A 10,264-nucleotide genomic window follows, 5' to 3' on the forward strand; every position below is an offset into this window, starting at 1 on the left:
GCGCTATGGCCTAAATAACCCTATTTAAGCTTAGTTACACGTTCGCATTGAAAGGGACTGAGTTATCAACTTTTCCAGTTTTTATGCGTGCAAAATGCTTTTCAGAGCGAGAAAAACACTTTTTGACCAACAATGGGTTTTTGACCCTAACACGTGAATTATGCTCAAAACCAATGCTCTCCACTTCCAAATGGTGTGCGATGGCATGAATAACCCTATTTAAGCTTAGTTACACGTTCGCATTGAAAGGGATTGAGTTATCAACTTTTCCAGTTTTTATGCGTGCAAAATGCTTTTCAGAGCGAGAAAAACACTTTTTGACCAACAATGGGTTTTTGACCCTAACACGTGAATTATGCTCAAAACAAATGCTCTCCACTTCCAAATGGTGTGCAATGGCAAAAATAACCCTATTTAAGCTTAGTTACACGTTCGCATTGAAAGGGACTGAGTTATCAACTTTTCTAGTTTTTATGCGTGCAAAATGCTTTTCAGAGCGAGAGAATCACTTTTTGACCAAAAATGTGTTTTTGACCCTGACACCTGAATTGTGCTCAAAACCAATGCTCTCCCCTTCCAAATGGTGTGCGATGGCATAAATAACCCTATTTAAGCTTAGTTACACGTTCGCATTGAAAGGGATTGAGTTATCAACTTTTCCAGTTTTTATGCGTGCAAAATGCTTTTCAGAGCGAGAAAAACACTTTTTGACCCACAATGTGTTTTTGACCCTAACACGTGAATTATGCTCAAAACCAACGCTCTCCACTTCCAAATGGTGTGCGATGGCATATAACCCAATTTAAGCTTAGTTACACGTTTGAATTGAAAGTGACTGAGTTATCAACTTTTCCAGTTTTTCTGCGTGCAAAATGCTTTTCAGAGCGAGAAAAACACTTTTTGACCAACAATGGGTTTTTGACCCTAACACGTGAATTATGCTCAAAACAAATGCTCTCCACTTCCAAATGGTGTGCAATGGCAAAAATAACCCTATTTAAGCTTAGTTACACGTTCGCATTGAAAGGGACTGAGTTATCAACTTTTCTAGTTTTTATGCGTGCAAAACGCTTTTCAGAGCGAGAAAAACACTTTTTGACCCACAATGTGTTTTTGACCCTAACACGTGAATTATGCTCAAAACCAACGCTCTCCACTTCCAAATGGTGTGCAATGGCATAAATAACCCTATTTAAGCTTAGTTACACGTTCGCATTGAAAGGGACTGAGTTATCAACTTTTCCAGTTTTTATGCGTGCAAAATGCTTTTCAGAGCGAGAAAAACACTTTTTGACCCACAATGTGTTTTTGACCCTAACACGTGAATTATGCTCAAAACCAACGCTCTCCACTTCCAAATGGTGTGCGATGGCATATAACCCAATTTAAGCTTAGTTACACGTTTGAATTGAAAGTGACTGAGTTATCAACTTTTCCAGTTTTTATGCGTGCAAAATGCTTTCCAGAGCGAGAGAATCACTTTTTGACCAACAATGTGTTTTTGACCCTGACACGTGAATTGTGCTCAAAACTAATGCTCTCCACTTCCAAATGGTGCGCTATGGCCTAAATAACCCTATTTAAGCTTAGTTACACGTTCGCATTGAAAGGGACTGAGTTATGAACTTTTCCAGTTTTTATGCGTGCAAAATGCTTTTCAGAGCGAGAGAATCACTTTTTGACCAACAATGTGTTTTTGACCCTGACACGTGAATTGTGCTCAAAACTAATGCTCTCCACTTCCAAATGGTGCGCTATGGCCTAAATAACCGTATTTAAGCTTAGTTACACGTTCGCATTGAAAGGGACTGAGTTATCAACTTTTCCAGTTTTTATGCGTGCAAAATGCTTTTCAGAGCGAGAAAAACACTTTTTGACCAACAATGGGTTTTTGACCCTAACACGTGAATTATGCTCAAAACCAATGCTCTCCACTTCCAAATGGTGTGCGATGGCATGAATAACCCTATTTAAGCTTAGTTACACGTTCGCATTGAAAGGGATTGAGTTATCAACTTTTCCAGTTTTTATGCGTGCAAAATGCTTTTCAGAGCGAGAAAAACACTTTTTGACCCACAATGTGTTTTTGACCCTAACACGTGAATTATGCTCAAAACCAACGCTCTCCACTTCCAAATGGTGTGCGATGGCATATAACCCAATTTAAGCTTAGTTACACGTTTGAATTGAAAGGGATTGAGTTATCAACTTTTCCAGTTTTTATGCGTGCAAAATGCTTTTCAGAGCGAGAAAAACACTTTTTGACCCACAATGTGTTTTTGACCCTAACACGTGAATTATGCTCAAAACCAACGCTCTCCACTTCCAAATGGTGTGCGATGGCATATAACCCAATTTAAGCTTAGTTACACGTTTGAATTGAAAGTGACTGAGTTATCAACTTTTCCAGTTTTATGCGTGCAAAATGCTTTTCAGAGCGAGAGAATCACTTTTTGACCCACAATGTGTTTTTGACCCTGACACGTGAATTGTGCTCAAAACTAATGCTCTCCACTTCCAAATGGTGCGCTATGGCCTACATAACCCTATTTAAGCTTAGTTACACGTTCGCATTGAAAGGGACTGAGATATCAACTTTTCCAGTTTTTCTGCGTGCAAAATGCTTTTCAGAGCGAGAAAAACACTTTTTGACCAACAATGGGTTTTTGACCCTAACACGTGAATTATGCTCAAAACAAATGCTCTCCACTTCCAAATGGTGTGCAATGGCAAAAATAACCCTATTTAAGCTTAGTTACACGTTCGCATTGAAAGGGACTGAGTTATCAACTTTTCTAGTTTTTATGCGTGCAAAATGCTTTTCAGAGCGAGAGAATCACTTTTTGACCAAAAATGTGTTTTTGACCCTGACACCTGAATTGTGCTCAAAACCAATGCTCTCCACTTCCAAATGGTGTGCGATGGCATAAATAACCCTATTTAAGCTTAGTTACACGTTCGCATTGAAAGGGATTGAGTTATCAACTTTTCCAGTTTTTATGCGTGCAAAATGCTTTTCAGAGCGAGAAAAACACTTTTTGACCCACAATGTGTTTTTGACCCTAACACGTGAATTGTGCTCAAAACCAATGCTCTCCACTTCCAAATGGTGCGCTATGGCCTAAATAACCCTATTTAAGCTTAGTTACACGTTTGCATTGAAAGTGACTGAGTTATCAACTTTTCCAGTTTTTATGCGTGCAAAATGCTTTTCAGAGCGAGAGAATCACTTTTAGACCAACAATGTGTTTTTGACCCTGACACGTGAATATTGCTCAAAACAAATGCTCTCCTCTTCCAAATGGTGCGCGATGGCATATAACCCTAATTTAAGCTCAGTTACACGTTTGCATTGAAAGGGACTGAGTTATCAACTTTTCCAGTTTTTATGCGTGCAAAATGCTTTTCAGAGCGAGAAAAACACTTTTTGACCCACAATGTGTTTTTGACCCTAACACGTGAATTATGCTCAAAACCAACGCTCTCCACTTCCAAATGGTGTGCGATGGCATATAACCCAATTTAAGCTTAGTTACACGTTTGAATTGAAAGGGATTGAGTTATCAACTTTTCCAGTTTTTATGCGTGCAAAATGCTTTTCAGAGCGAGAAAAACACTTTTTGACCCACAATGTGTTTTTGACCCTAACACGTGAATTATGCTCAAAACCAACGCTCTCCACTTCCAAATGGTGTGCGATGGCATATAACCCAATTTAAGCTTAGTTACACGTTTGAATTGAAAGGGATTGAGTTATCAACTTTTCCAGTTTTTATGCGTGCAAAATGCTTTTCAGAGCGAGAAAAACACTTTTTGACCCACAATGTGTTTTTGACCCTAACACGTGAATTATGCTCAAAACCAACGCTCTCCACTTCCAAATGGTGTGCGATGGCATATAACCCAATTTAAGCTTAGTTACACGTTTGAATTGAAAGGGATTGAGTTATCAACTTTTCCCGTTTTTATGCGTGCAAAATGCTTTTCAGAGCGAGAAAAACACTTTTTGACCCACAATGTGTTTTTGACCCTAACACGTGAATTATGCTCAAAACCAACGCTCTCCACTTCCAAATGGTGTGCGATGGCATATAACCCAATTTAAGCTTAGTTACACGTTTGAATTGAAAGTGACTGAGTTATGAACTTTTCCAGTTTTTATGCGTGCAAAATGCTTTTCAGAGCGAGAGAATCACTTTTTGACCAACAATGTGTTTTTGATTCTGACACATGAATTGTGATCAAAACTAATGCTCTCCACTTCCAAATGGTGCGCTATGGCCTAAATAACCCTATTTAAGCTTAGTTACACGTTCGCATTGAAAGGGACTGAGTTATCAACTTTTCTAGTTTTTATGCGTGCAAAATGCTTTTCAGAGCGAGAAAAACACTTTTTGACCCACAATGTGTTTTTGACCCTAACACGTGAATTATGCTCAAAACCAACGCTCTCCACTTCCAAATGGTGTGCAATGGCATAAATAACCCTATTTAAGCTTAGTTACACGTTCGCATTGAAAGGGACTGAGTTATCAACTTTTCCAGTTTTTATGTGTGCAAAATGCTTTCCAGAGCGAGAGAATCACTTTTTGACCAACAATGTGTTTTTGACCCTGACACGTGAATTGTGCTCAAAACTAATGCTCTCCACTTCCAAATGGTGCGCTATGGCCTAAATAACCCTATTTAAGCTTAGTTACACGTTCGCATTGAAAGGGACTGAGTTATCAACTTTTCCAGTTTTTCTGCCTGCAAAATGCTTTTCAGAGCGAGAAAAACACTTTTTGACCAACAATGGGTTTTTGACCCTAACACGTGAATTATGCTCAAAACCAATGCTCTCCACTTCCAAATGGTGTGCGATGGCATGAATAACCCTATTTAAGCTTAGTTACACGTTCGCATTGAAAGGGATTGAGTTATCAACTTTTCCAGTTTTTATGCGTGCAAAATGCTTTTCAGAGCGAGAAAAACACTTTTTGACCCACAATGTGTTTTTGACCCTAACACGTGAATTATGCTCAAAACCAATGCTCTCCACTTCCAAATGGTGTGCGATGGCATAAATAACCCTATTTAAGCTTAGTTACACGTTCGCATTGAAAGGGATTGAGTTATCAACTTTTCCAGTTTTTATGCGTGCAAAATGCTTTTCAGAGCGAGAAAAACACTTTTTGACCCACAATGTGTTTTTGACCCTAACACGTGAATTATGCTCAAAACCAACGCTCTCCACTTCCAAATGGTGTGCGATGGCATATAACCCAATTTAAGCTTAGTTACACGTTTGAATTGAAAGTGACTGAGTTATCAACTTTTCCAGTTTTATGCGTGCAAAATGCTTTTCAGAGCGAGAGAATCACTTTTTGACCAACAATGTGTTTTTGACCCTGACACGTGAATTGTGCTCAAAACTAATGCTCTCCACTTCCAAATGGTGCGCTATGGCCTACATAACCCTATTTAATCTTAGTTACACGTTCGCATTGAAAGGGACTGAGATATCAACTTTTCCAGTTTTTCTGCGTGCAAAATGCTTTTCAGAGCGAGAAAAACACTTTTTGACCAACAATGGGTTTTTGACCCTAACACGTGAATTATGCTCAAAACAAATGCTCTCCACTTCCAAATGGTGTGCAATGGCAAAAATAACCCTATTTAAGCTTAGTTACACGTTCGCATTGAAAGGGACTGAGTTATCAACTTTTCTAGTTTTTATGCGTGCAAAATGCTTTTCAGAGCGAGAGAATCACTTTTTGACCAAAAATGTGTTTTTGACCCTGACACCTGAATTGTGCTCAAAACCAATGCTCTCCACTTCCGAATGGTGTGCGATGGCATAAATAACCCTATTTAAGCTTAGTTACACGTTCGCATTGAAAGGGATTGAGCTATCAACTTTTCCAGTTTTTATGCGTGCAAAATGCTTTTCAGAGCGAGAAAAACACTTTTTGACCCACAATGTGTTTTTGACCCTAACACGTGAATTATGCTCAAAACCAACGCTCTCCACTTCCAAATGGTGTGCGATGGCATATAACCCAATTTAAGCTTAGTTACACGTTTGAATTGAAAGTGACTGAGTTATCAACTTTTCCAGTTTTTATGCGTGCAAAATGCTTTTCAGAGCGAGAGAATCACTTTTTGACCAACAATGTGTTTTTGACCCTGACACGTGAATTGTGCTCAAAACTAATGCTCTCCACTTCCAAATGGTGCGCTATGGCCTACGTAACCCTATTTAAGCTTAGTTACACGTTCGCATTGAAAGGGACTGAGATATCAACTTTTCCAGTTTTTCTGCGTGCAAAATGCTTTTCAGAGCGAGAAAAACACTTTTTGACCAACAATGGGTTTTTGACCCTAACACGTGAATTATGCTCAAAACAAATGCTCTCCACTTCCAAATGGTGTGCAATGGCAAAAATAACCCTATTTAAGCTTAGTTACACGTTCGCATTGAAAGGGACTGAGTTATCAACTTTTCTAGTTTTTATGCGTGCAAAATGCTTTTCAGAGCGAGAGAATCACTTTTTGACCAAAAATGTGTTTTTGACCCTGACACCTGAATTGTGCTCAAAACCAATGCTCTCCACTTCCAAATGGTGTGCGATGGCATAAATAACCCTATTTAAGCTTAGTTACACGTTCGCATTGAAAGGGATTGAGTTATCAACTTTTCCAGTTTTTATGCGTGCAAAATGCTTTTCAGAGCGAGAAAAACACTTTTTGACCCACAATGTGTTTTTGACCCTAACACGTGAATTATGCTCAAAACCAACGCTCTCCACTTCCAAATGGTGTGCGATGGCATATAACCCAATTTAAGCTTAGTTACACGTTTGAATTGAAAGTGACTGAGTTATCAACTTTTCCAGTTTTTCTGCGTGCAAAATGCTTTTCAGAGCGAGAAAAACACTTTTTGACCAACAATGGGTTTTTGACCCTAACACGTGAATTATGCTCAAAACAAATGCTCTCCACTTCCAAATGGTGTGCAATGGCAAAAATAACCCTATTTAAGCTTAGTTACACGTTCGCATTGAAAGGGACTGAGTTATCAACTTTTCTAGTTTTTATGCGTGCAAAACGCTTTTCAGAGCGAGAAAAACACTTTTTGACCCACAATGTGTTTTTGACCCTAACACGTGAATTATGCTCAAAACCAACGCTCTCCACTTCCAAATGGTGTGCAATGGCATAAATAACCCTATTTAAGCTTAGTTACACGTTCGCATTGAAAGGGACTGAGTTATCAACTTTTCCAGTTTTTATGCGTGCAAAATGCTTTTCAGAGCGAGAAAAACACTTTTTGACCCACAATGTGTTTTTGACCCTAACACGTGAATTATGCTCAAAACCAACGCTCTCCACTTCCAAATGGTGTGCGATGGCATATAACCCAATTTAAGCTTAGTTACACGTTTGAATTGAAAGTGACTGAGTTATCAACTTTTCCAGTTTTTATGCGTGCAAAATGCTTTCCAGAGCGAGAGAATCACTTTTTGACCAACAATGTGTTTTTGACCCTGACACGTGAATTGTGCTCAAAACTAATGCTCTCCACTTCCAAATGGTGCGCTATGGCCTAAATAACCCTATTTAAGCTTAGTTACACGTTCGCATTGAAAGGGACTGAGTTATGAACTTTTCCAGTTTTTATGCGTGCAAAATGCTTTTCAGAGCGAGAGAATCACTTTTTGACCAACAATGTGTTTTTGACCCTGACACGTGAATTGTGCTCAAAACTAATGCTCTCCACTTCCAAATGGTGCGCTATGGCCTAAATAACCCTATTTAAGCTTAGTTACACGTTCGCATTGAAAGGGACTGAGTTATCAACTTTTCCAGTTTTTATGCGTGCAAAATGCTTTTCAGAGCGAGAAAAACACTTTTTGACCAACAATGGGTTTTTGACCCTAACACGTGAATTATGCTCAAAACCAATGCTCTCCACTTCCAAATGGTGTGCGATGGCATGAATAACCCTATTTAAGCTTAGTTACACGTTCGCATTGAAAGGGATTGAGTTATCAACTTTTCCAGTTTTTATGCGTGCAAAATGCTTTTCAGAGCGAGAAAAACACTTTTTGACCCACAATGTGTTTTTGACCCTAACACGTGAATTATGCTCAAAACCAACGCTCTCCACTTCCAAATGGTGTGCGATGGCATATAACCCAATTTAAGCTTAGTTACACGTTTGAATTGAAAGGGATTGAGTTATCAACTTTTCCAGTTTTTATGCGTGCAAAATGCTTTTCAGAGCGAGAAAAACACTTTTTGACCCACAATGTGTTTTTGACCCTAACACGTGAATTATGCTCAAAACCAACGCTCTCCACTTCCAAATGGTGTGCGATGGCATATAACCCAATTTAAGCTTAGTTACACGTTTGAATTGAAAGTGACTGAGTTATCAACTTTTCCAGTTTTATGCGTGCAAAATGCTTTTCAGAGCGAGAGAATCACTTTTTGACCCACAATGTGTTTTTGACCCTGACACGTGAATTGTGCTCAAAACTAATGCTCTCCACTTCCAAATGGTGCGCTATGGCCTACATAACCCTATTTAAGCTTAGTTACACGTTCGCATTGAAAGGGACTGAGATATCAACTTTTCCAGTTTTTCTGCGTGCAAAATGCTTTTCAGAGCGAGAAAAACACTTTTTGACCAACAATGGGTTTTTGACCCTAACACGTGAATTATGCTCAAAACAAATGCTCTCCACTTCCAAATGGTGTGCAATGGCAAAAATAACCCTATTTAAGCTTAGTTACACGTTCGCATTGAAAGGGACTGAGTTATCAACTTTTCTAGTTTTTATGCGTGCAAAATGCTTTTCAGAGCGAGAGAATCACTTTTTGACCAAAAATGTGTTTTTGACCCTGACACCTGAATTGTGCTCAAAACCAATGCTCTCCACTTCCAAATGGTGTGCGATGGCATAAATAACCCTATTTAAGCTTAGTTACACGTTCGCATTGAAAGGGATTGAGTTATCAACTTTTCCAGTTTTTATGCGTGCAAAATGCTTTTCAGAGCGAGAAAAACACTTTTTGACCCACAATGTGTTTTTGACCCTAACACGTGAATTGTGCTCAAAACCAATGCTCTCCACTTCCAAATGGTGCGCTATGGCCTAAATAACCCTATTTAAGCTTAGTTACACGTTTGCATTGAAAGTGACTGAGTTATCAACTTTTCCAGTTTTTATGCGTGCAAAATGCTTTTCAGAGCGAGAGAATCACTTTTAGACCAACAATGTGTTTTTGACCCTGACACGTGAATATTGCTCAAAACAAATGCTCTCCTCTTCCAAATGGTGCGCGATGGCATATAACCCTAATTTAAGCTCAGTTACACGTTTGCATTGAAAGGGACTGAGTTATCAACTTTTCCAGTTTTTATGCGTGCAAAATGCTTTTCAGAGCGAGAAAAACACTTTTTGACCCACAATGTGTTTTTGACCCTAACACGTGAATTATGCTCAAAACCAACGCTCTCCACTTCCAAATGGTGTGCGATGGCATATAACCCAATTTAAGCTTAGTTACACGTTTGAATTGAAAGGGATTGAGTTATCAACTTTTCCAGTTTTTATGCGTGCAAAATGCTTTTCAGAGCGAGAAAAACACTTTTTGACCCACAATGTGTTTTTGACCCTAACACGTGAATTATGCTCAAACCCAACGCTCTCCACTTCCAAATGGTGTGCGATGGCATATAACCCAATTTAAGCTTAGTTACACGTTTGAATTGAAAGGGATTGAGTTATCAACTTTTCCAGTTTTTATGCGTGCAAAATGCTTTTCAGAGCGAGAAAAACACTTTTTGACCCACAATGTGTTTTTGACCCTAACACGTGAATTATGCTCAAAACCAACGCTCTCCACTTCCAAATGGTGTGCGATGGCATATAACCCAATTTAAGCTTAGTTACACGTTTGAATTGAAAGTGACTGAGTTATGAACTTTTCCAGTTTTTATGCGTGCAAAATGCTTTTCAGAGCGAGAGAATCACTTTTTGACCAACAATGTGTTTTTGATTCTGACACATGAATTGTGATCAAAACTAATGCTCTCCACTTCCAAATGGTGCGCTATGGCCTAAATAACCCTATTTAAGCTTAGTTACACGTTCGCATTGAAAGGGACTGAGTTATCAACTTTTCTAGTTTTTATGCGTGCAAAATGCTTTTCAGAGCGAGAAAAACACTTTTTGACCCACAATGTGTTTTTGACCCTAACACGTGAATTATG

This window comes from Micromesistius poutassou (genome assembly GCF_964030765.1).
Source record: "Micromesistius poutassou genome assembly, chromosome: 24".
Lineage (NCBI taxonomy): Eukaryota > Metazoa > Chordata > Actinopteri > Gadiformes > Gadidae > Micromesistius > Micromesistius poutassou.